This window comes from Notamacropus eugenii, chromosome 1 (genome assembly GCF_028372415.1).
Source record: "Notamacropus eugenii isolate mMacEug1 chromosome 1, mMacEug1.pri_v2, whole genome shotgun sequence".
NCBI lineage: Eukaryota > Metazoa > Chordata > Mammalia > Diprotodontia > Macropodidae > Notamacropus > Notamacropus eugenii.
This window is the reverse complement of record NC_092872.1, coordinates 450,183,488-450,210,509: the sequence shown is the minus strand read 5'-3', so window position 1 is coordinate 450,210,509 and position 27,022 is coordinate 450,183,488. Positions and strand designations below refer to the sequence as shown.

Sequence of the window (27,022 nt, the reverse complement as noted above, 5' to 3'; positions counted from 1 at the left end):
TTGGGGCGAATTTGTGAAGGGGATGCTGAGAACCAGAGTCCATGATTCTCTTTTTTATATCAAGGAAGCCCACGGAATCTGTAATAAAAGGATCACTAAACCCTTAAATAAACTAAACTAGACTATAAGCTCCTAGAAAGAAGAGACAATGTCTTAAATTTGCTCTGCATCCTGCCATAATGCTCTAACAATACTTGTTGAATTGAGTCATTCACCAGGATATTATTATTCAACATTTTACATTGAAAATAATCCTCCTCTCCCCTGTTCCTCCTAGTAATTTGCTTTCTGATAACAAGCTGCTAGTCCCTAGAGATACTAAATGCTTTCAAAAGTGAAGCCAATTTTTTGATACATTCCAGGGATTATTGCACAGTGGAACAGATGACATGAGTTGTTTTTACATTCTGACCATCTGATAATAGTTGCAGATGTCCTGTGGGAAAGTAAGCTATCACAAATGCATTTTTCAAATACATTCTCCCTTGTTCTATACGGGAAAACTTAACTTTAGCAAATCTGGTTTGATCAGTATGTATAGGGCCGTTCTAAATGAAAGAAATTACTCTAAGACAGAGTAAGGAGTTGGGTTAATAACTGTTGTTGTTCTGTTTTGTTTTGATGGTATCAAAATTACCATTTGAAGATAAATATTTTAAATGCCAACTGAGTGCAGGGCTTATTTCCAAGGTCTGGGGAACATAACAAGTTTAGATAAGCCTGGGCCTTTATGGAACTTTATAGTTTAGTAGTGGGGAATAAGATCCAAACATAGATAACTATAATACATAGCTTTTCATGGTTAAGTGTATGAAAGAGACACAAACAAAAGTCTGCTCTATGAGGCAATAATTGTGACTACTATGATGATAAGACAAGGAGACAGCGATGAGAGTAAGAAGAACTGGAACTGTAGGCAGCCAGACTGGGTTGGGGTTCCAAGAGGCTACCTACCCTGGCAAGTTCCCAAGTAGGTCAAAGATACGTCAGAATGATTTCATAATAATAGCTCTTGTTATTAAGTTGCTGTTCAGACATCTTCAGTTATGTCTGACTCTCTGTAACCCCATATGGGGTTTCCTTGGCAAAAATATTAAAGTAATTTACTATTTGTTCTCTAGCTCATTTTACAGATGGGGAAACTGAAGCAAAGTGGGTTAAGTGGCTTACCTAGAGTCACACAGCTAGTAAGGGAGGCCATTTTTGAACCCAGAAAGATGAGTCTTTCTGATTCCAGGTCCAGAACTCTATCCATCCTGTTATTATAACACTTTCTTAAAGAATTCTCCTCCCAACAGTTATGTTAGGTAAGCATTAGTCCCATTTCACAGAAGAGGAAATAGAAGAAATAAATTAAGTGACTTGCTCATGGTCACATGACTAGTAAGATGTAGATCCTAGATTCCAGCCCAGGGCTTCTCACCTCATTCCACCAAATAAGCTGCTTCTTTTGCGAACATAGGTTGCAAAGATGATTACTTACAAACTATGATGCAAGGATCATTTTGAAGATGTTTTTCTTATCGTTGAAAAAAATTAAAAATTACTTAGGGGATATCATATATCTGATTAATTTAAATATAACATTATTCATGTGACCAAATTATCCCTGCTAATGGCCTACTGGCTAAACCACTTTGTATAATGGAATAATCTCTAGACTTGAAGTCAAAAGTCCTCAGAAGACTGAAGTTTGAGTCCTGAAACATCCAATAAATAATAAACTATGTTGCCTTGGACAAGTCATTTACTACTCTCAGGCCTATTATACCACTATGTGATATAATTCAGTTAGCAATGTCCAGTGAGAACTGTGTCAACCACACAAAATGAAATGGATTTTCATGCTCTTGATCTCAACAGCAACCAGGACAGGTCTGAGGCTCCAGGCAAGGCATAGCTAAATATACTATAAAGTTATCTTGCTTTATTAACTGGACAATGCATGTCTATGATAGAACTAAGAAGAGGTTAGATGAGAAGGTAGGCATTTCTTCTAAAGGTGGGGGCTTTATCACAGTCAGAGGACAGGAAAACTGAGTTAAGGGAGCAGGAAAGCAGTGCTTGCCGTCAACAGCTCTGAGAGGAGCTTCAATCTCTCTTCTTGCTGTAATTGCCTACAGGTAGCAGATAATAGCAAGGAGAAATAGACCCTCTGGTGTGGTCTTCCAAAACCTGCTCTTACGACAGGTGCAGAAATAATTGTTTTGACAAGATGAATAACAAGAAAGTCAATTACATGGGGCCCAATGTTCCTGGGGAGGGGAGGGGGGCTTGTGCTGTATATTCATCATATTTGTGCTCCCCTGTATTAAATGTATCCCCTCAAAATCTTGTTTGTGTTACAATTTTACCTGGAGTAAGATGCCAAAGGGTTGGCCAATGATGACTATGCAACAAGATCATTAATTGTTAAAACTTTGAGATTCTGGGGTCATAATCTGATCCTTAACTATCAGTCTCTGAGGTAACTTTTCACACTACTTGCCTTCGTAAACTTTTCCCATTTGCATACTGACCTCTTATAGGGGTGTGTTTGTAAAAGTTTTAACAATTGGGTTCTTGAAGGGAAAAAACTACTACATATGACACAATTTTAAGTTTAACCTATATTATTAACATTTTCCTCCTAATAATCTTAAGTTTAGACAATCAACAAAATAATAAAACCTGCCCTGATTTTGTAGCATTTGCTGATTTCCGAGGTGTAAAAGCTCAAACTGAAAGTTGAACCATCACTCTTACAAGCTGGTTTGGGGAGGCTCCAGCACACTCCTGGTCCTCTATCACCTCAGTACATTCATTCAGGGGGTCCTCCATGCCAGGAATGAATTCCTGCTTCATCTCTGTCTGTCTTTTCCTCTAAGGACTAGTGCAAGTCCCATTTCATCAACAAAAACTTTCCTGATTCTCCCCAGTTTAAAATGTTCTCCTCTTCTCAAATTTTCTTGGAACATGAATGGAACTTGGAACTTTCTTGAAACTTGAATGTCTCCTTTGTCTCCATTTCATTCTACTGTGTAGCATACTAATTTGTGACATACAAGCCTTTTGAGAGCAGGGACAGAATTGTATCTATTTTTGTACCCCCAACAAAGCATGGGGGCATGCCCAATTAAAATGGAGGTTGAACTGAGTTGACAACACCTCCTAAGTTTTAGTAACCCTGATAGAGGAAGATCATGGGACAGAGAAAAATGAAATGAGTCCAAAGTCTATATGGTTTATATTTCTCTCCCAAACTGTCACAAAACAATGCTAAACAACTGACATAAAAGTAAAAGATCTTGTTGTTCTTTTGTCAGTTTTATCCAAGAAACCATTTTTTCCAAGAGAAAGAACTGTTCCACATACGAAAATTCAAATGTTTATCACCAATACATGAGGAATGCACACATGATCTCCAGCAATAAATGGCAAGTTTATTTTGAACTGCTATTTACAGAATTCTTTAGGATTTCCAAGTCCACATGACTCAAATTTGTCATTGAATTTCTAATACCTTGCAGTATTTTAGTCTAGTCAGAAGGCAAACAAATGGGAACATTTGTAATTACAAGAGAACATGAGCGAATTTCTGACCACATTGGTGCTTATATTGCATGAATCATAAAACTATCTGGTTTTTCCTTATATTTGGATCTAATACTTTGATCAAGCAAACCAAAGTATTTACACAAAAGAGGTGTTTGCCAATGCCCCTCTGAGGTACACAGAGGACTGTGAACCTTTCCATTACATAAAACAAATTTTTATAACCAGACATTCAGTCTAAATCTTGGCATAGAAAATCTCATAAAAAATAAAACTATTTATTTTTCAAACATTTGGGGTGGGGGAAATCTGTTCAACTGTCAAGTTACAAAGAGGCATGAAAATAAGTTAGGAGCTACAAGCCTGACTGTAAATACCAATAAGATATATGAATTTACTTAAATACTTCAAGGATTTACATTCTTCCTCCATTAATGCATAATGCAGGACCCTCCACATCTTAGTAAATGATTTAATGAATTACTACAGTTGAAAGAACTTCATCCTACTGGTCAACCCTCTGGTAATGAATCTCAGTAGACTTAGTCAAATGGCTAAGCTAAATATGCCTGTAGACTAGGCACATAGTCCATCGCTGAATTTGTTCTTGGAAGTCTTTCTACTTGGTAGACTTGCTTGTTGGTCAAGTCAACAAGCATTTATGGAGTACTTACTATATTCCGGGTACCACGTGAAATGCTGAGGATATAAAGTAACACCCCACCCCCAAGGGAGCTCACAGTCTAATGAAGGAGATAAAATACAAATAGTATCATCATATGAAATGTAGAAAGAATAGGAAAACGTTTGAAGATGATGGGTTTTAGCTGAAAAATGAAAGAAATCAAAGGAAGCCAGGAGATAGTGAAGAGAGATAATTCTAGGCAAAGGGACAGTCAGTGAAAATACACAGAGTTGGGAAATGAAGAACAGAAAGGAAGTCCATATCACTGGATTACAGAGTAGATGGAGGAGGTGACGATGCAAGAAAACTAAAGAAGGAAGAGAGAGCCAGGTAATGAAGAATTCAAAAAGCCAACTAGAGGACTCTAGAGTTGATCTTGGAGATAACAGAGAGCCATTCACTCCACTGGCAGAACCTTTGAGAACCCAGGGTCACTTTTATACCCTAGCGAAGTATCCATTGTAGGAAAATAGACAGAAATTATTAAGCATTTAATTCTAATAAACTTTTAAAAATATCCTAAATCTAAGAGAAGAAGGCTTTTATAGGGAAAAGTATCCAATTCTAGCCACAGAAAACTGTCCTTGAATGAAAAGGAATGTAGTAGCAAGAAATATTTAACATTCTGGACCTCTAGAGTAATTGTTTTTACCTTCAACAGAGCACAAGCTACCTGTTGTTACATGTAGGGTCTTCACAAGTAAAGTTCTCGTATCCCAGAATGTTCATAGAACATCAGAACCAAAAGAGATGTCAGAGTTCCTCTAGCAAAAATCCCCTTAATTTACATTTGTGAAACCAGTCTAGAAAGGGGAAGTTACTTGACCAAGGTCATATGATAACTTAGCAGCAGAGACTAGGCCCCCTGACTGCAATACGGTATTCTTTGTACTACATCATAGAAAGAATAAAGCTCAATAATATCTTTAAAATCTTATAATAACTGACATTTATATATAGCATTTTAAAGTTGGCAGAGTATGTCACAAGTATCTCATTTACTCCTCATTACAACCCTGTAAATCAAGTACTACAGGTTTTATCATCCCCATTTTATTGATGGGGAAACAGGCCTCGGGGAGAGTAAATGCTTGTTCCATAGTTACAGATCAAGAAGTATTAGACATGGAATCTGAACCCAGGGCTTTCTGATTCCATGTCTAGCTCTCTAACCACTATATCATAAGGTTTCTCTATGGAAGACAGGCAAGATGAGATTTTTTTGCAAGTCAGTATTGGAAAAGAAAGAACATAGACTCAGAGTGTTAGAGCTAGAAGAGATTTTAGAGATCATCACTTCCAGATTCTTCTTTTTAGTGATAAGAAAACTAAATGCCAAAGTCACAAAGGATAGTAGTAGCGCATAACAGAGCTGAGACTGGCACCCAACTCCAAATCCAATACTGGATCCCCTACAACATATTGCCTCTTGATGGTCATTTAGAAAGGCCTTTACTGGCTGTCTCCCATGAGTCTTCCCTCACCTCCACCCACTTAGATACCCTTACTCTCTTCAAGACTCAGCTCGGGCACCACCTTCTCCATGAAACCTTTCCTGATTCCTTCCATCTGCTAGTGCCCTCCTCCCTAAATATTCCTGTGTTTATTTTGTATTTATTTTGTACAGACTTATATGTATGCATGTTGTCTCATTCCCAATAGATTATAAACTCCTTAAAAGCAGAGACTGTGCCATTATCTTTGTATCTTTGGTGCCCTGTACAATGCCTGGCACATAGAAGGTGCTTAATAAAAGCTTATTGAACAATTGATTTGTTCTTGGGTGCAAGTCCTCCAAATGTGCCCCTTATAAAAGGTACTGGAAATAGTTAGCTATGGAGTATCTTGAGCATAGACAGTGGTGAAGTGATTGGCCTGTGAAAAAGATTAGGCATCCTGCTTACTCCTGAAAAGGCTTACCTCATTTATAGGTCTCATAATCTTCCTAGTTTTAGGCACCCACCTAGAAAACCCCAGAGTTCATCACAAACTCCAATTGAAAAGAATGATAAAATGATGATTATGACAAATATTATCTTATTTTATCCTCAAAACAGCCCTCGAAGGTAGGTCTTATTATCCCCATTTTGCAGATGAGTAACTTGCCCAGGATCACACAACTGGTAAGTGCCTAAGACTGGATTTGAACTCAGGTCTTCCTGACTCCAGGTCCAGCATTCTATCCACTACAACACCTAGCCGTCCAATAATTTTATAGTTACCTTTTATCATCTTTTATATCATCACTTTTTATAGGCTTCTACGCCATGAAGTAGTTCTGCACTGGCTGGCTATCCTGCATTACTGGGGAAAGAGATATTCTAGATAAGTGATATTAATACCTGATTAATAACTGAAGCTTAGGACTTTGAACCAAAATGCTTTACTTTAAATTTTTAAATACATATTAAGTTTTCTTTCCATGATTACTTACTTCCCTGCATTCTTAAAACTTTCTTTCAAAAAGCAGGAGTCTCACTGTTCTCTGCCTGGCTAGATTACTTTAATGGTCTTTGTTTAGCTCTACTAATACATTTTTAGGAATCCTAAAGAGTTCTGTAAATGGTTCAAAGTAAAGTTATCATTTATTGCTGGGAATCATTTGTGCATTCCTCATATGATGGTGATGGACACTTGAATTTTCATATGTGGAATTGGTTCTTCCTTTAGTGGAAAAAAAATGATTTCTTGGATAACACTAACAAAAGAAGAGTAAAATTTTTTACTTTTATATCAATTGTTCAGCATTGCTTTGCAACAGTTTGAAGGAGAAATACTAACCAAATAGACTTTGGACCCATTTCGTTTTTCTCTGCCCCAGACAAAGTGTCCTGCTTCTCCTTCATCAGGGTCACTAGAACTCAGGAGGTGTTGACAATTCAGTTTGACAACCATTTTAAATGGGCATGCCCCCCCCCCCATGCTTTGTGTTGGGAATATTTTTCAGAATGACATTAACAAGTTATGGAATGTCTGCAGGAAGGTGATCAGGATGCTGAGTGGACTGGAAGCCATATTGTATGAGGTTCAGTGGAAGGAAGTAGGGGATGTTCAGCCTGGAAAAGAAAAGACATAGGAGATTTTGTGATCACTGTCTTTGTATACCTGAAGGGTTGCCATGTAGAACAGGTAACAGACTTATTCAATTTGTTCTCATGGGATAAAACTAAGAGAAATGGACAGAAATTATAGGGAGGCGAATTTCAGCTCAGCATAATGAAAACAATCAGAACTGTCCAAAAGTAGACTAGGCTTTGGGAGGTAATATGTTTTCTGCAACTGGAAATCTTCAACAGATGACAGATGTCCACTTGCTGGAGACCTTGTAGAGGGAATTCCATTCAGGTATGGGTTAGATTAGATAGCTCTATCTGTGGTTCTATAGTTTGACCTTTTATTGATGACTGAAGCACCTTATTGTAAAATGCTATGTGTGTGTCTGGTTTGGTATTACATATTTTATATATATATATACACATATATATATGTGTATATATATATATATACACACATATATATATATATGTATAAAATGTTTTTTCTAGCCTTGTCCCTTTTTTCATCAGCCTGTCTACTAAAGGAACAGACTATCACATATCTCTCTTCCTACCCAAAGAACGTCAAGCTCAAATCTCTGTGACGACATCGCTGGTTAGATATCTTCCCTGCCCTTTCTCAGTTCCACTTTGAAGGAACTGGGACATCCCTGGCCCAGATGGAAAGAGGTTAGTGGGCTACCCTACTTTGGAACCACTGGTCCCAGTTTCTGGACTTATTTTCATGCCTCTACGAATAGAGAGCAAACATTGATGAAGCACTTATTGTTTACTGTGCACTGTGTTGGGTACTAAAAGAGATACAAACTTTCTTGATCTTTTTGTGTATATGCATCTTTAAAACAAACTATGCATAGTAGAAACAATTTCTTATGCAAACCCCTCTCTTTTTTGTTGCTGTATAATGAAATGTTTATATGTGTGGAAGATTAAGGTCACAATAAAAATAAAACCATACATACTACATACACCATACATTGTAGACTACAGCCCCTGAATACCTTTCTGTTTCCTAATCACAGGGACCTGGTCTCCTTATATATTGGAATGTCCACTACTGCTATCCCCATCACCTTATCACTACTTGACAGCAATAAATCTATTCATCTCTAAAGCCATTTCTACCACCTGACACTCTATGTTTCCCAGTTTTTTCTTCTTTTTTTTCTGTCTCCTTTCTCTGTCCTTTTCCCTACAATTTTTGCCTTCTTGGTGAGTGATTCAGCTTTAACACCACTGCCAACTAGTAAGTGCACATATTCCTTCAGGTTAATAAACCAACCAATCACTGTGCATCGAGTATAATCTTTATCCAATTAACCAGTTACAGTGTACCAGGTGCGATCTTTGGCAAACTGACTATTCCTAAGAGTAATATGTAATCCTTGGATCTTTAGCTCTTCAGGGTGATTTTTTTATTGTATCTTTATGTCAAAAAGCTGTTTCTTGATCATAAGCAGTGGTATGCTGGTAAATGTTTAATAGTTGGTTCTTAGGGCAAGAAAAGTTATGCAGGACACATTTTTAAATTTAATATGCATTGTTAATCTATTCTCCATCACTTTTTTAAGTATGGAAAAAAAACCCACAATAAATCAAGCTCTGATTTGTGGTATTTGCCAATTTTTCAGGTATAGATAGATGCTCACATTAAAATTTAATAATCAGCTCTCCTGAGTTGGTTTGAGCTAACAAATGGGGATAATAACACTTGTATTTCCTACCTCACATTACTTTTGAAAGAACATTTTATAAATGCTAAAACATTATAAGAACGGGAAACAAAAAGTGAAGAGGACATAAATATAGCACTTTCGTTACCACCTTACAAAAGGTGTGTGTGTGTGCACATGCTACATACAGGCAGCTAGGTGGCACAGTGGATAGAATGCTGGGCCTGGAGTCAGGAAGACTCACCTTCCTGAGCTCAGATCTGGCCTTGGATATTTACTAACTGTGTGACTCTAGACAAGTCACTTAACACTGCATGCTTCAGTTTCCTCATCACTAAAATGAGCTGGAGAAAGAAATGGCACCTCCAGTATCTGCAAAGAAAACCCCAACTGGGGTCACAAAGAGTCAGACATGACTGAGAAATGGCTGAACAACGACAGGATATATTACTTGTTATATTATAAATATATATATATATATATAAACACACACCTATAAATAATGTATACATATGTATTTTGTGCATATGCTTCTCTAAAACAAACTACATATATCAAAAGTTCACAATTTCTTTTGCAAACCCCTCTCATTTTGAATATATTTGTATATTTATGTTTGTTGAAGATTAAGTTCACAATAAATAAGAAATAACTTTTAAATGGGAACTGTTGTTGCCAGAATTCTGACCTGTATAATGTTAATAAATCATATTTCAACACTCTTTTAAGGTAATTACAAAGTACTTTGCTCACAAAATCACCTGTAATACATTCCCATTTTACAGAGCGAAGTTAAGAGATTTATAATGTCACATAAGGCTCTTGGCACCAAGGCCACTCTCCCTTCTTCCTTGCATAACCACTTAGATACATGAGGTGTTAATAGCCTATTGTCATCACTAGCCATTTCTGTTCTTCTCATGACTCTGGCCCTTACTTTCATAAAAGTCAGACATTGTGATTACATGAAAAATCTGCAGCCAAAGCTGTTCTCAAAGCCCAGAATATCTACAGATTAAAATACCTGCTGATAAAATTTTCCCTTAATTCATTAATAGGAAATTCCATCAGTCAGTTATTTCTGATTTGGCTTGCACAATGGGCTGTAGACAGAGGGAAAAACAAATCTATCTTTACGTGTAAAGTATAAGTTTCAGAGTCCCATTACAAAACGTAGATAGTGGCAATTCCCTTACTAAGAGGAAGGAAGGGCCGAGGTGGGAGAATGGGGCATGGCTCCAGGGCCCCTCCGACAAGCCTGATTCACCCTGGGCTTTGCAGCTGGTCTCCAGAGAGTAAAGAAAGGCTAAGAGCTTTTATGGCCCTCTTCTAAGAACACGATTCACTGTTATATGTTATGTTAAGAAAAAAAAAGGTTTTCATATCATTAAAAGTATAATCTCCTAAAGTGTAATCATTTAACCCAATCTCTTATTCAGTATTAAGGGGAAAGGAGTTTGAATCTTGACTGACAATTGTTTGCTGTACGATCATGGGCAAATCACTTAACCACTGGTGTTCAGTTTCCTTATCTGTAAACGGTCTAGAATACAACTTGTAGTACCTACCTTATCAAGCCTGACTGAGGTAAGAAAGCAATTTGTAGGGGAGGAGCCAAGATGGCGGAGTAGAGAGACATACATATGCTAGCTCCAAACCCACAGCCCATAAAATTCCTGTAAGGAAGAGCTCCCAACAAATTCTGGAGCAGCGGAGGCCACAGAACAACAGAGTGGAGGAGATTTCTGTTCCAGAGAGCCCTGGAGAACTGATGCAGTGTGTCTGTCGCACACTGGACCTGGAGCAGAGCCCAGCCCTGCCTTGGCCATGTGGCACTGAGAGGAGCAGATCTGAGCAGGCTTCAGGGATGGAATCTTCAGCGGCCACACAGGTCCCTCTACTTGCGGGCACAGAGGTCAGTGAGAGAGTCTTTTTGGCTTGCTGAGAGGGGAGTGGGATGCCCCGTAGCTCAGGCCCCCTCGGGAGGCAGCAGCAGAGGCAGCAGCTGACAGGGGCCCCCAGGGCGGGTGGGGGCCAGGATCCATTGTTGAAGGTCTCCACATAAACCCCTGTGGGAACTGAGCCCTGTGTGGTGGCCCTGCCCCCACCTGAGCACCTGAACTTAATCTCACACTGAATAGCAGCCCCACCCCTGCGGAAGCCATGAGGCTGGGAAGCAGCATTTGAATCTCAGACCCCAAGTGCTGGCTGGGCAGATCTGGAGGTGAGGTGGGAGTGGAGAGGACACTCAGAAGTCAAGTCACAGGCTGGGAAAATGCCCAGAAAAGGGGAAAAAAAATAAGACCATAGAAGGTTACTTTCTTGGTGAACAAATATCTCCTCCCATCCTTTCAGATGAGGAAGAACAAGGCTTATCATCAGGAAAGACACAGAAGTCAAGGCTTCTGTATCCCCAACACCCAGAATAAATATTCAATGGGCTCGGGCCATGGAAGAGCTCAAAAAGAATTTTGAAAATCAAGTTAGAGAGGTGGAGGAAAAATTGGGAAGAGAAATGAGAGAGATGAAAGAAAAGCATGAAAAGAGCGCCAACACCTTGCTAAAGGAGATCCCAAAAAAATGCTGAAGAAAATAACACCTTGAAAAATAGACTAACTCAACTGGCAAAAGAGGTTCAAAAAGCCAATGAGGAAAAGAATGCTTTAAAAAACAGAATTAGCCAAATGCAAAAGGAGGTTCAAAAGCTCACTGAAGAAAATAGTTCTTTCAAAATTAGGATGCAACAGATGGAGGCTAATGACTTTATGAGAAACCAAGAAATCACAAAACAAAACCAAAAGAATGAAAAAATGGAAGATAATGTGAAATATCTCATTGGAAAAACAACTGACCTGGAAAATAGAACCAGGAGAGACAATTTAAAAATTATGGAACTACCTGAAAGCCATGATCAAAAAAAGAGCCTAGACATCATCTTTCATGAAATTATCAAGGAAAACTGCCCTGAGATTCTAGAACAAGAGGGCAAAATAAGTATTCAAGGAATCCACAGATCACCTCCTGAAAGAGATCCAAAAAGAGAAACTCCTAGGAACATTGTGGCCAAATTCCAGAGTTCCCTGATCAAGGAGAAAATATTGCAAGCAGCTAGAAAGAAACTATTCAAGTATTGTGGAAATACAATCAGGATAACACAAGATGTACCAGCTTCTACATTAAGGGATCAAAGGGCATGGAATAGGATATTCCAGAAGTCAAAGGAACTAGGACTAAAACCAAAAATCACCTATCCAGCCAAACTGAGTATAATACTTCAGGGGAAAAATTGGTATTTCAGTGAAATAGAGGACCTTCAAGCATTCTTGATGAAAAGACCAGAGCTGAAAAGAAAATTTGACTTTCAAACACAAGAATGAAGAGAAGCATGAAAAGGTAAACAGCAAAGAGAAGTCATAAGGGACTTTACTAAAGTTGAACTGTTTGCATTCCTACATGGAAAGACAATATTTGTAACTCTTGAAACTTTTCAATATCTGGGTAGTTGGTGGGATTACATACACACATACACACACACACACACAGAGCACAGAGTGAATGGAATAGGATGGGATCATATCATTAAAAAATGAAATTAAGAGGTGAGAGAGAAATATATTGGGAGGAGAAAGGGAGAAATGGAATGGGGCACATTATCTCTCATAAAAGAGACAGGCAAAAGACTTTTTAGTGGAGGGAAAAAGAGGGGAGGTGAGAGAAAAATATGAAGTTTATTCTCATCACACTTGACTCAAGGAAGGAATAAAATACACACTCATTTTGGTATGAAAACCTATCTTACAATACAGGAAAGTGGGGGAGAAGGGGATAAGCAGGGTGGGGGGGATGATGGAAGGGAGGGCAGTGGGAGGAGGGAGCAATTTGAAGTCAACACTCCTGGGGAGGGACAGGAGAGAATAGAAGCAATGGGGGGCAGGATAGGATGGAGGGAAATATAGTTAGTCTTACTCAACACGACTATCATGGAAGTCATTTGCAAAATTACACATATATGGCCTATATTGAATTGCTTGCCTTCCCAAAGGGAATGGGTGGGGAGGGAGGGATGAAGAGAAGTTGGAACTCAAAGTTTTAGGAACAACTGTCGAGTACCATTCTTGCTACTAGGAAATAAGAAATACAGGTAATAGGGTACAGAAAGTTATCTGGCCCTACAGGACAAAAGAGAAGATGGGGACAAGGGAAGGGAGGGATGATAGAAGAGAGGGCAGATTGGTGATAGGGGCAATCAGAATGCTCAGTGTTTGGGGTGGGGGGAGGGGACAAATGGGGAGAAAATTTGGAACCCAAAATTTTGTGAAAATGAATGTTAAAAGTTAAATAAATAAATTTTTAAAAAAGAGAGAAAAAATAAAGCAATTTGTAGACTTTAAGGAACTATAGAAACAAGTTAAAAGTAATTCTAGGTCTAACTTACTGTCCATCAGTTCCTATATAATACACATGTATGAATCCCTTCTCCTCCCTCCCCACACCCAGCTGGACTAATTCAATGACTGAACATCATCCAGAGCTCAATATATTCTTATATATTCTTTCACTGCTTTTAAACCTCTTTTTGAAATCCATCCTCCTTAGAGTTTGTTTGGCTTAAGATTAATAATCCCTTCCTTAAATCTATCCTTCCTCTTAGCCTCTTCTTTCCTTCCTCCTTCCTATTTTCCTGTTGAGTGAAATACATCTCTATACCCAACTACGTGTGTTTTCTTCCTTCCTTTGACCAGTTCAGATGAAAACGAAATTAAAATGTTGCCTCCTCCTCCATGTCTTCTCCATATTTGTATAGACCTTGATATATATGCCAATCATGTTAAATAATTTTCCCCCGTCTTCCTTTTTCACTTTGTATTCTTTTTCCTTCTATTCTTCTTTTATGATTATGATTATTATTTTATTTTTCTTTCTTTTTTCAAATCATAACAAAACTACTCCTAAATCCTCTGCCTAATTAGACACTCTCTATGATCTGATAATGATAGAGTACTGAGGAGATGCAGCAATTTCCCATATTAGAATGTAAACAATTCATGTTTTTAGACTCTTGTGATTGCTCACTTGGATTTATACATCTCCCCTAGTTCTGTGCTTGCACTTCAAATTTTCTACTCAACTGGTATTTCCATCAGGAATGCTTGGAAGTCCTCTATTTCAAAAATGGTCCATTTCTCCCCTGTAGGATTATTCTCAGCTTTGCTGGATATAAAAAATAAGTTAGTTTTGGTTGTAAGCTGACATCTTTTGTCTTCTACAATACTGTATTACAAGCTTTCCACTTCTTTATACTAGTGGCTTCTAAATCCTGTGCATCTACCCTGTGGTTCTGTGGTTCTTTGAACTCTTTTTTTGTCCCCCGAGATTCTAGCAGTATTTTTTCCTTTGATCTAGAAGCTCTGGATTTTGGCTACAACACTCCTGGGAGTTTTACTTTATGAATTTCTTTCAAGAGATAACTAGTAGATTCTTTCTATTTTTACTTTCCCCTTTGGTTCTGAGAGATATTGGCAGTTTTCTTCTATAATTTATTGAAATATAATGTCTAGGCTCTTTTTTAGTCTTAGATTTCAGATAATCCAATAATTCTTAAATTAATGTCTCCCCTATATGTTTCAGATCAGATATTTTTGCAATAATACAACTTATACTTTTTTCAGTTTTTTGACTGTTATAATATTTCTTTTTCTCTCATAGAATTATTAGATTCTATTCAGTCCATTCTAATTTTCAAGGAGTTTGTTTGTTGCTTAAGATTTTGTGCCTCTTGTTCCAAGCTGTTAATTCTTTTTTCAAATTTTTCTTCCATAGCTCTTATTTCTTTTCCCATTTCTTTCCTTTAGTACTTTTATTTATCAGTGGTTAATATATAGTGCACACTATGTGCCAGGCATTACACTAAGCCCTTTACAAAAATTATCTAATTTTATCCTCACAATTATTCTGGGAGATAGGTGCTATTATTATCCTCATTTTATAATCAAAGAAATTGAGGCAAACAAAGGTTAAATGACATGCCTAGGGTCATACAGCTAGCAAGTATCTGAGGTCAGATTTGAACCCAGGTCTTCCTGCTTCCTGGTCCAGTCTTCTGTCCACTGGGTCACCCAACTACCCTAATTCAATACAGTAAAGGATGGTGTGTATATATCCACATGTACACACATGCATGTGTACATGTACATGTATGTATTTATACACATGTGCATCTGCATATACATACATATAAAAATATACTTATGAATTTTCATATATATTTATTTATATGCTCATTTTTAAGGTAAACCATTAAAGAAGTTTTTATTCTTTGATATACATTAGAGAGTTTAATTTTCATCTTCTGTTTGAATGTAGAATGTTAGGAGTCTTTTGTATGTCCAGGTACAGGAAGCAGAAATCACATCCTGAACTGCTACCTACGTTTACCTGCTAGAAGTAAAAGTTAGTTAAGTGGAGATGACTGACAAATATATACTTTTCCCTCTTGCTCTGAATGTACACAATGTAACAAGAGTGACAGATAACGACATTATAATATGCTAAAAAAAAACCCAAGAGAGTTGTTCACTTTCATTGGCAAATACAGCACAGAGGATATTGTCTGTGAAATAGGATGTCATCCAAGAGGAAGTGGTAAAGGTTCATTTCCTTTAAAATTTAGGATTTCTAAAGCAACATCTAAAGGCATAATATCCACACAGCCTAAAGCACCAAACTTTGCGATCTCCTCACCACTTCACCACAGTCATCCTCATCTGAAAAGGAACTTTCTTCATACATCAAAGTGGACAACAGAAGCTTAGACAAAAAAAAGGTCATGTTCTCTGCCTGCTCACTTTCTGCTGACTGATGTTTCATTTCTGATACCTTGGGATCCTTAACCTCGTAGGAAGAAATCAAGAATTCTGAATAGTTTGCTGTTTTCTGTATTTGACATTGACTATTGCCACTGCTGGTGTAATTGTAGAGGTGTTGCTGGTTGTATTTGTGCACCTGCTTACATTGTGGACTGTATCCATTTGTCACCGTTTTGCCTGTGTATATTTTCATTCTCGCTGTAGCTGCAGCTGTCGTAACTGAGAAACTGAGGGGTCAGAAGAATTGAAATACAATGTTCCTACGGAACATCTCACTCCTGACAACCAAGAGAAAAGCTCATCTATAGGATCCAGGGCTTCTTATTGCCTGGAGAAAATCAACTCTGTCAGAAGAAATCCTGTCACTAGAACTAGAACGCATGTTTGATCTACAGGCACAAAGAATTCCTAATTCTCAGCCAGGCTGAAACATGCTACGTAGAAAACAAACTGTATTTGATTCAGCTCAATCTCTATGACTGGCTCTGTGTTCAAGTGTATAATGACTTTGTTGTCAAATATGATTAGGATCTCCACCAGGTAGTGCTGTACAGATTAGACAAATCACTTCTGCTAATGTTTTTGCATATTCAAAAGCAATGTGTTCTTGAAGAGATGTTTCTGTAAAGTCCATTTTTTCATGATGAGGCAAGTAAAAGACTTTGGCTACTTTACTGAGAAAAGCTTCTCCTAAGGTCGAAATGGGTACATAATTTAGACGTAAGGAATTATACCATAAGCAAATTAGGAGATCAAAGAGTAGCTTACCTCTCAGATCTATGGAGAAGGAAAGAATTCATGACCAAACAAGAGATAGAGAACATTATGAAATGTAAAATGGATAATTTTGATTATATTAAATTTAAAAGTTTTTCACAAATGAAACCAAGGCAGCCAAGATAAGAAGGAAAGCAGAACGCTAGGAAACAGTTTCCTACCAGTGTCTCTGATGAAGGTCTTATTTCTAAATTATATAAAGAACTGAGTCAAATTTATAAGAATACAAGCCATTCCCCAATTGATAAATGGTCAAAGAATATGAACAGGCAGTTTTCAGATGAAGAAATTAAAACTATCTATAATTATATGAAAAAAATGCTCTAAATCATTATTGATAAGAGAAATGCAAATTCAAACAACTCTGAGATACCACCTTACAACTATCAGAATGGCTAATGTGACAGAAAAGAAAAAATGATAAATGTTGGAGAAGATATGAGAAAATTGGAAAGTTAACGCATTATTGGTAGAGTTTCAAACTGATCCAACCATTCTGGAGAGCAATTTGGAACTATGTTCAAAAAACTATAAAACTGTGCATATCCTTTGATCCACTACCAGGTCTGTATTCCAGAGAGATCATAAAAATGGAAAAGAACCTATATGTACCAAAATATTTATAGCAGCTCTTTTTGTGGTGGCAAAGAATTGGAAACTGAGGGGATGCCCATCAATTGGGGAATGGCTGAACAAGTTGTGGTAAATGAATGCAACGGAATACTTTTGTTCTATAATGAGCAGGTGGATTTCAGCAAAACCTGGAATGACTTACATGAACTGATGCTAAGTGATGCTTACATGAAGTGATGCTGAGAACATTGTACACTGCAGCAACAACATTGTGTGATGATTAATGATGCACTTAGTTCTTCCCAGCAATACAATGTTCTAAGACAATTCTAAATATTCATGATGGAAAATGCTATCCACATCCAGAAAAAGCACGATGAAGTCTGAATGCAGATTGAAACATACTATTTTCACTTTGGGTATTTTTTTCCTTTTTCATGGTTTTTCCCTTTTGCTCTGATTCTTCTTTTACAACATGACTAATGAGGAAATACGTTTCACATGATTGCACATGTATAACCTGTTTCAGATTGATTGCCATCTTGGAGAAGGGGGGGAAGGGAAGGAGGAAAAGAGAAAAATTTAGAACTCAAAATTTTACAGAAATGAATGCTGAAAAACTATCTTTACATGTAAGTGGAGAAAAATAAAATACTATTAAGATTTTTGAAAAAAATCTACCCTCATTAGCATACACTGCATACTGTCAGTTGCATGCCTTGTTGCCTCATCACTCTTATAACAAGAAACACACAGACCACAACTGTAGCAAATTAAGCACTTGCATTGTCAACCACAAAAATTTCTTTTTAAACATGTGTCACAGCTGATACCTTCATGTCAAAACATCTCAGATAGTGGTGTCACAGCCCCTCCTGGGCTCTAGCAGCATGCAGAGTTCCTGCGGGGGCCCCTGTACTGCCCATATTGACTGAACAGCCTGGCAGAGAGCAATTCTTCTTGTAAGCATTTGGGAGTCATTCTCTTCTTCTGGGTTGGTGACCCTTGAGTCTTGAGTGACCCTGTCACTGTAATAGCTCTTTCTGGTGAGATTCTGTTTTCATTTGCTCATTTTTCTAGCCTGTTTCCTGATTTCAGATATTTTGTTAGGGTTGTGCTTTTGGCCCTTCTTGGGAGAATGTCTGAGATCAGCTTTTGTCCTCTTGGGGCCTTCTGTGGATTAACAGGGTGGAGGTGAGGATGGGGAGGATTGAGTTTTTCATTATTCTAGATTCTCAGGGTCAGGAACCTGCAAGCTTATAGTGCAAGTGGTTTCATTCAGGGAAAGTATCTGATCCCTGACCTCCTCCTCTATCCTCTGCAAGTTCCATTCCTGGTCTATTAGAACTCCTAACTATGGGCAAGTCTACATAAATGTTACACAGACCCAGTTCTAACTTTTCTCCCTCCCTCCCCTCCCATCTCCCTATAGCAGGCAATTTTACAAAGATTATGTATGCACAATCAAATAAAACATTTTTCCACATTATTCATGTTGTGAAAGAAAAAACAGACCAAAAGGGAAAAAACCATGGAAAAAAATGAAGTGAAAATAGTATGCTTCAATCTGCATTCAGAGTCCATCAGTTTTTTTTTCCCCTGGACACAGTTAGCATTTTCCATCATGAGGCTTTTGTAATTGTCTTGGATCATTGTTTGCCGAGAGGAACTGATTGACAAAAGACAGAGCTTTCATTTGGTCCCTATTCTTATACCCTACAATAGACTTTGCCCCCCCATATTGCACTTAGGCCCAGCCTTGGTCCTCTTTTAGTGCCCATGCACTGGAATGCTCTACACACTGTACCCTGACAAAGACCCCCATCTTCAGTATCCATAGACTTTCTTGTCTGTCTTCCTGTGATGAAATGGTCTGGAAATATGATTCACTGTGAGTTTTCTCTTGGATATTCCAAACAGGATATTCTCTTGGATATTCCAAAAGGAGTTATGCTGGAGAGGTCTTAGTTGTATTCCCTCCTGGTACTCTTGGCTCTGCCTAATCCAAATATTTTTAATTATCTCTTCTTGATCTGCTTATCAGGTCAGCTTTTTTAATATGGGATATATATTTTCTTCTCCTTTTTTTCAGTCTTTTGAATTTAATATTTCTTGTCTTGTGGAGTCACTAACTTCCATTTGGTCCACTTTGTACCTCTTGTATTACTCAGTTAATTCTCTTTCCAAGTTTTTCTTCCATACCTCTCATTTCTTTCCTCTGATGCCCTCAATTCACTTCCAAAATTATGTTTTCATATTAAAAAAAAAAACTTCCTCCTTGATTTTTCCCATGAATTCTAATTGACTTTGTGTCCAGACTGTGAATTGTTGGGGTTTTTTGTTTTGTTTTGTTTACTTTGCTTACAGATGCTTTGGAGACTTACTTCTAACAGCTCTTCATGGTGTGGGTCTTGGTGTCATTGCTGTATGTTTTTATTTTTGTTTATTCATTCTTCATACTTCCTGACATCAAGCCTTACTTCCCAACCTGGGACTTTATGTTAGGGCTTGACTCTGTGTACTTATGGAGGAAATGTCTAGACCTTTAGGGGTATAGACTAGCATTTTCTGGGGTTCAGTTACTGCTTTCTCTGGGTGTTGAGTATAATATTCTTTAAGGATCAAAGGAATGGCCCAGACTAGGGACCTGTAAAGTTTCATTGCACTCAAAGAGGTATGATCTAGAGTAAAGTCTGATGACTTTCCTTCTAGTTTCAGTTTTGGCAACTTTTGATACAGGTTTAGGTTTGTGTAACCCAAAGACAGGCTTGTCTCTGACTGAAGGTCCAGCAGACTCATGTTGTCCCTAGTCCCTGCCAGTTGGCTGGAAAGTTCTTCAGGGTCAGTGGCAGAATGGCAGGCCCCCCTTGGTCTGAGTTCTCTGCCAAGGTCAGTTAGCTGCAGGCCTCAGATTGGGTCGCAGGCTAAATCTAAGACCCTACCCTGTGTTAAAAGTCACATGGCTGATACTTGCTTCTGTTCCTGTTTCCTACCCAGTATATAGTATCAGGCCTCTAGTCTGAAACCACTGCTGCTAAGGGCAGACCTCTTAAACTTAGGCAGCTAGGTGTGCAGTGGATAGAGCTTTGGGCCTGCAGCCAGGAAGAGCTGAATTCAGCCCATACTGATAGACTGATCTCTATTGAATGACTATAGATCTTTCATGAGACCTTGGAGTTCTCAGAGCAAGATGCACTCAGTACAGTCATCTGCAAACAAGAGCATTTAGAGAGCTTTCCCACTGATAGGAAATTAAACTGATTATAGTAATAAGGTGGTATGCCTGTGCCACTCCCATATCAACTGATCTTGCTAACAACGATAACAAGAGCAGTAATAGAAAGTACCCTCCCTGTTTCACCCTCCAAAGAAAGTTCTTTTTAAAAGAAGCACCCTAGGAAACAAGGAAATCGACCATTCTCCTCCACCTCCATTGTCTTCCTGGGCCTTATGTTCTGGAGTATGTATTGAGGGCTCACATCCCCTTCCTAACCCTGCTGATCCTAATACCAATGCTCTTCTATCCTTACCCTCAGTTTCCCTGTCTAGCTGCACATGTAAAATAAAAACTCAGTATGCATGACTGATGTGGTGAATCTGGATCCCAAAACAAGGAATCAACCAGTTGGTGCTCAGCCAGTTCAAATACCAGGCAGATCATAATCAGATATTTTGATTTGGAAGAGACCTTAGTGGTGATCAAGTCCAACACCCTCATTTTGCAAAGGGGGACACTAAGGCCCACAGATTTTAAGTGACTGACCCAGGGTCACACAAACAGTAAATGTCCGAGGTAGGTTTCAAACTGAGGGAATTGAAGAGATTAGCATACCAAGTGGTTAATTTTAGGAATTAAGTGAACCACACTGACTCCATCTTGTGACTCAATTCTGGAGCCAGCTTAGTTTTCACTCAGTTATGGGTCTAGTCCAATTTCTGTCTCATGAGAAAATCTTATTACATTGTTTGAAGTCAGCCTGCATGACTGGGAAACAGGGCCACCTCTCCATTCTGCTTAGAGACCCTTAACTAAGAATCTAGGTTATTCTGACCAGGATTTGATCCAAAGATTGATGCAAGGGGTGTTCTCACAATTGTATCTCAAGCAACCCATATATCTTATCTGAAAACTGGTTCCATACTGATCAGTCAGTTATTGTTTCCATGTTCCTTTGATTATTTACAGACACTTGGGAGAAGTGGGACACTTCTTTTTCTGAAATCAGGGAATTGTACCTATTAAGTCTTCCCCTCCAAACTTGGAAAAGTTCTTAATCTTTCCTCCAATCAGAAATCAGATTGCCTAATGTTGTATTGTTTCCTTTTAATTGATTGGCCTTATTTGATTTATTGTTTTAATGTATAAATGTCTGTCTGCCCCTGTATTCAAAGTCCAGGCCTAAACTGTGGAGGTCTGGTCCTGGTTTGTTGGATAATTACCATGTATTGCTTAATAAATCCATATGTTCAGAAGATCAAACCTTTTCTTGCTCAGTCATTCACCTTTCACTTGCCACAAAATCCAGGTCTTTCTGACTCAAGTTCAGCATTCTGTACACTGTGCCATGTTTCCCTCTCTTCCACTCTTGAGAAGTTACTGCTTTGGTTTTCATGCTACCATCTCTTCCCCTTGCCCCCACCCATAAAAGAGTAAATGCTCTGCTGAGAGAGAGACAAAAAGAGAGAGAGAGAGAGAGAGAGAGAGAGAGAGAGAGAGAGAGAGAGAGAGAGAGAGAGAGAGAGAGAGAAACCCAAAATAACACTAGGAAAATACTTAACGTACCCATTGGCTAATCTGCTTCTGCACAGAGGCACACTGTACCATGTCCCATCTCATACATACTAATCCAAAAATAGGAAAAAAATTTTTAGTTTCAGCTGAAATAAAGTTGGAATTTTTTAGAAGGAGCTTTTACTAGGAAACTAAGGAAGAAAATATGAAAGTTCAGAAGCATATACATTTTTATCAGGCACAGGTTTCTGATTCTATGTAAAACTTGGGTTCAGATAGAGTTGGCTCACCTAGAATTTCAGTCCCCTAGGTGTATCTGTGGGTTCCTTTTCCCCTGTTCAACCATGCCTGAAAAGGTCTATCCCCAAACGTACCTCTCTCAGACTTTGGGGTCCCTGTAAATAGTTTTTACCCACTTATGCCCTTATTTCCAACCCTCTAGGGAAGGAACTGGGGTTGGAACACAATTCCTGTTCTAGTTCCTGGCAGGGACCACAACACAGGGTCTTTTGTTGCAAAGTAAAGATCATTCTAGGTTGTTTACATGACTCACATATGAGAGTTGTAAAAACGATAATAATAATAATAGCAACATTTCTATATGCTGTAAGATTTACTATGTGTTCCCTTCATAATGTCACTACCTGATTTAGGAAATGAAAATGGTATCTTAGCTTTATAAATTAAAAAAAAAAGAGTTGAAGGGACTTGCCTATAGACATACAACTAGCAAGGCCTGAAGGTGGGCTTTAGATTCAAGTACGTCCTAAAGCCAAGTCCTTGGAACGTTGGCTATTGTCACATGGATTTTCTTGTCCCTCCTTTGGAGAACAGAGGCCATTTCTCAACATTCTCCTCCTCCAAAAAACAGAAAAAGAAGGATGCTGAAACCAGGGAGCCTGGATTTGGAACCCTCAGTCTAATATTTATTGACCATAGACCAGATCCTTATGTCACTTTTCCTCTCTGGGTCTCTGTTTCCTCAGGATAGATTAGTTTTTCTCCAAAGTTCTTTCCAGCCCTAAATTCTTATGATCTTTCACTTAACCTCTCTGAACCTCAGTTGCCTTTCCTATGAGGTAGGTAAAATAATATTCACATAATCTACCTCACGGAGTTTTTGTAAAGATAATCCCCTATAAGTATTAAAATTCTGGGGAAATGGGCATTACTGGGTAACTGGTCAAATACCAGAGAAGTAGCATGAGCCTAATGGAAAGAGGCTGGAGGTGGAAAGACAACCTACATTAAGGTCTGGTCTCTGCCTCTTGCTAGGTATACAACCTTAAGTAAGTCATTATGCTCCTTTCGATCAAAGTTTCATCAACTAGAAAATGAAGTTGCTAAGTTGATAATACCCTTCCTACAGAGATACATGAATATCCAGTGGGATAAGAGAAATGAAGGCTAGATGACTGTGTAAGGCAGGGGAGGGGATTAAAAGGGGGCTGAACAAAGGATTGTGCTAGACGTTGAGAATACAATGAGAGAGATGACAAAGACCTTTTTCTCAAGGTGCTTATGTTTCAATGGGGAGAGGGACAAATTTACAGACAACTATGATGGAAGGGTGGACAGGAGTAGGGGAGATTTAGACAAAGTTCAGAGGTCTAAAAATATGAAGAGATAAAAATCACTTTTAGCTGGGGAGACAGGAAAGGCTTTACGGAGACAGTGAACTATAATTTGGGCCACATAAGAATGGAGGGACATCAACAGATGGATACAGGAGTGGTAGGAATTATAAGGGAGTTCATTCCAGAAACTGCAGGTAACAAAAAGCAAAGGAAAAGAGAAAAGAGAGGTTAGGAAGTGAATGGGGAATGGAGAATAATTCAGTTTGGCAAGAATATAACAGTACATGGAGGGGAATAGTATGACAGAAGGCTGGACAGGTATTTTGGAGCCAAGAACTTGGAATACCAGAGTCAAGAGTTTATAGTTTATTTAGCAGGTAACTTGAAGGAATTCACTGGAGGTTTTTGAGTAAGGGAATGATGTCACCAGAACAGTGTTGGGGAAACTGGTAAAGTATTCAGAGAGGGGAATTTAAGAGGGAATATATGGGGTAGGGGAGAGGAGGGAGGAAAAGGCCAATTGAAAAACTATGAAAATATTCTAGCAGTGAGCTGAACTAAGGTAGTGGCAAAAGAGGGGTTTATACCTAAGATTAAAATGAACAAATGGCTGGTTGAATTTTTCTTTATTTTGTAAATAAGAAGTCATCTCTCATCCATGATTTTTAGTCCTTTTGCATTTCACATGTTCAGTTGACAACTATAAGGAAGAAGAACCGGTTTGTGGTTTGTTTTTCAAACACTGAGTTATACTATAAACAGAGGGCCTTTCAACTGATTGAGTTAAAAATCCTAGAACATTAGAAGGCACTTTAGGAAATCATTTAATAAAATTTCCTCATTTACACATGGAGAAACTGAGGCCTAGTGAGGAAGAAAAACTTGCCCAAGGTCACACAACAAATTATTGACAAAACCAAAATTGGAATTAAGATCTTCTAACTTCAAGGTCAGGTTGTTTCCCATTCACCATGCTATGCCTAATTTCATGCCTTCATTCCAGAAGGCCTCAAATGCCACACCTGGGACCATGTATATATGTACCACATGACTAAACATCCTGCAAACTGCAGAGATGCCTAGAGTAAATTGCAAGCCTACATTCTTAGATGATGAAGGATGAGTCTGTCTTCCTGAGGTAGTGTCTAGCTAAACATCCAGAGCTGGTCCAAACCTGAGCCAGACAGAGCTCTTTTAAGAGAGTCACCTATCTACTATCTTTTACATCTATTAATAATACCTCATACACACCATATATACTCACCATCACAGATTTATCCCAATATCAAAGAGTACATCCTGGGGGCTCCTACATGGCCCCATACACTGAGTTTGCACAAGCAACTCTAGGTTCCTGATACATTCCCTCCCCTGGGCACATTCCCAAGTTGAACAGTGATAAATACCCACCACATTACTGTAAGGTCCTCAGTAGCCTCCCTACTCAGCTAAATGAAGAAACTGAGTAAAACCAAAATGCCCTTAGTTACCCTGCCAAAGAAAATCCTACAGGCTGAGAGTCCCTTCTTTTCACTGAAGGGGTTTGAGTAGCAATCAATTACCAATACCCCTCCACCTACCTCCCTTTCCCCTACCCCTCCAATCCCATACCTAAAAAGCCAAATCTCACTCAAGCTTTATTAAGACAATCAGTTACCCCTCAAGAATTCCAGTTTCCATGGCTGGTAAGTCCAGGGAAATTAAGGCCAGGGACAAAAAGAATGAAAAAACCCTGGCTTTAGAGCCCAGAGACCTGGGTTTGAGTCTCAGCTCTGATTGATGAACTGTGTGATCCAGAGCTTTGAACTTTCCCCTCTCTGAGTCTCAATTTCCTTCTAAATAAAACAGAGTTAATAATAATTATGCTGCTCAGTTGCTGTGAGAAAATTATTTTGTATCTCTTAATGAACTATATAAATGTGGATCATTTATTACTTTTGCTGTTGTTAACATTCTTAAAACAAAAGACCAAGCAAACAAAACAAGTAAGTGCCTAGGAAGATAGTGTATTTTTTTTTAAAATAATGTCACAGAAACTAACATTTTCTTTGCAAATTAATTCCTGCAGGCAAATTTTTCCCTGCTTCTCCCAGGGCCAAGCACTTCTCCTGGGAGAATCAGAGATAAACAGGGTCTGTGAAGCATCTCCAGAACTGATCTCCGCTCTCGGGAATGCCTGCTCTGTCAGCAGTTACACAACATCTATACAAAAGGTCAAAGGGGCAGGGTACTTGACAATATCAGAACCAGAAGAGACCTTAAAACAGAGTATTAGAATTGGAAGGGCTATTAGAGAATGTGTAGACCAGCACCCTTCTTTTACAGAAGTAGAAACTGAGGTCTGGGGAACACAGCTTACTTTGTAAAATTCACTTAACTCCAAAGCGTGGGGTGTCCATTGAACAAGGTGAACCTCTGGGTGGGTGGGTGGGGTAGGTATCTTCAGAGTCTTATAGTACAGAGATTGGCTATAGAAAATTAAAAGTGAGAACTGTGCTGAACACACCAGATTGTAAAACTGAGACAGGAATGGAGGCTTTTATTTTTAAGCCAAATGTCTTAGAGAAGACTTTAAAAAGTGAGCATTGAAACAACTTTGAGATGGCTCCAGAGAAGAAGTGAGGCTGGTGACCTGCACAGCCCTCCCTCACTCAAAACTAAGTCAAGTGTAAGTCATGTCATCATTTCTCTGATGGCATGGTCTTCTTCAGCAACGAAGGATGAACACAACAACAAAGCAAAAAACATGCTAGATTTGGAGACAGAAGACTAAGCTTTCTCGCTATGTAGCCTCTGGGTAAGTCTCTTCTTTCCTCTTAGCTATAAAAATGAAGGGGTTGGACATGACGATCTCTTAAAGACCCTTCTAAATAGAAATGCTAAGAGCCTAACATGAACTAAACACATGAATTACTATTGAACCCCTATCAACTAGAAGGGCAAAAAGGAAAGGAAGCAAGATTTTAACTAAAAGAAATCAAGGAAGAGATTCCTACCAAGAAGAAAGACTATGGTCCAAGCTATCATCAATCAACCAACAAATATTTATTAAGCATTTTCTATGTGTCTGATACATGCCTGCGATGAATATCTGGCCACTGGACCTAGACAGCTCTGGAGGAGAAAGTGAGACTGATGACCTTGCACAGCCCTCCCTCACTCAAATCAAAGTCAGCTGTAAGTCATGTCATCATCGCCTTGATGTCATTCATTTAAGAATGAAGAACAAACACCACAACCGCACATGTCACCCTCTATGTGGCAATAGACATAAAGACATAAATGAAACTGTCCCCATCCACAAGAAGTGTACATTCTGTCAAGGGAGACAACATGCACACATATATACCTAAAACAAATACTCTGATACAAGGTAATTGGGGCCACTAGTAGCTAGAATGATTAGAAAAATCCTCCAGTAGAATATTGCCCTCTGGCTGAGATTTAAAGGAAACTAGTGATTCTTAAAGGAGGTGGTGAGGAAGGAGGGCATTTCAGGCATGGAGAGCAGGCAGGGAGACTTTGGAGTGTTATATGTGAGAAATATCA

At 38.6% G+C, this 27,022-nt stretch overlaps 1 protein-coding gene and 1 pseudogene across 6 annotated transcripts in view; both read right to left on the bottom strand.

Moving 5' to 3' along the window:
• RALGPS1 (Ral GEF with PH domain and SH3 binding motif 1) overlaps positions 1-27,022 on the bottom strand; it is a 658,499-nt gene that overhangs the window by 499,767 nt on the left and 131,710 nt on the right. The gene's annotated exons all lie outside the window — the stretch shown is intronic.
• Positions 12,972-18,556, bottom strand: LOC140519172 (E3 ubiquitin-protein ligase KCMF1 pseudogene; annotated as a pseudogene).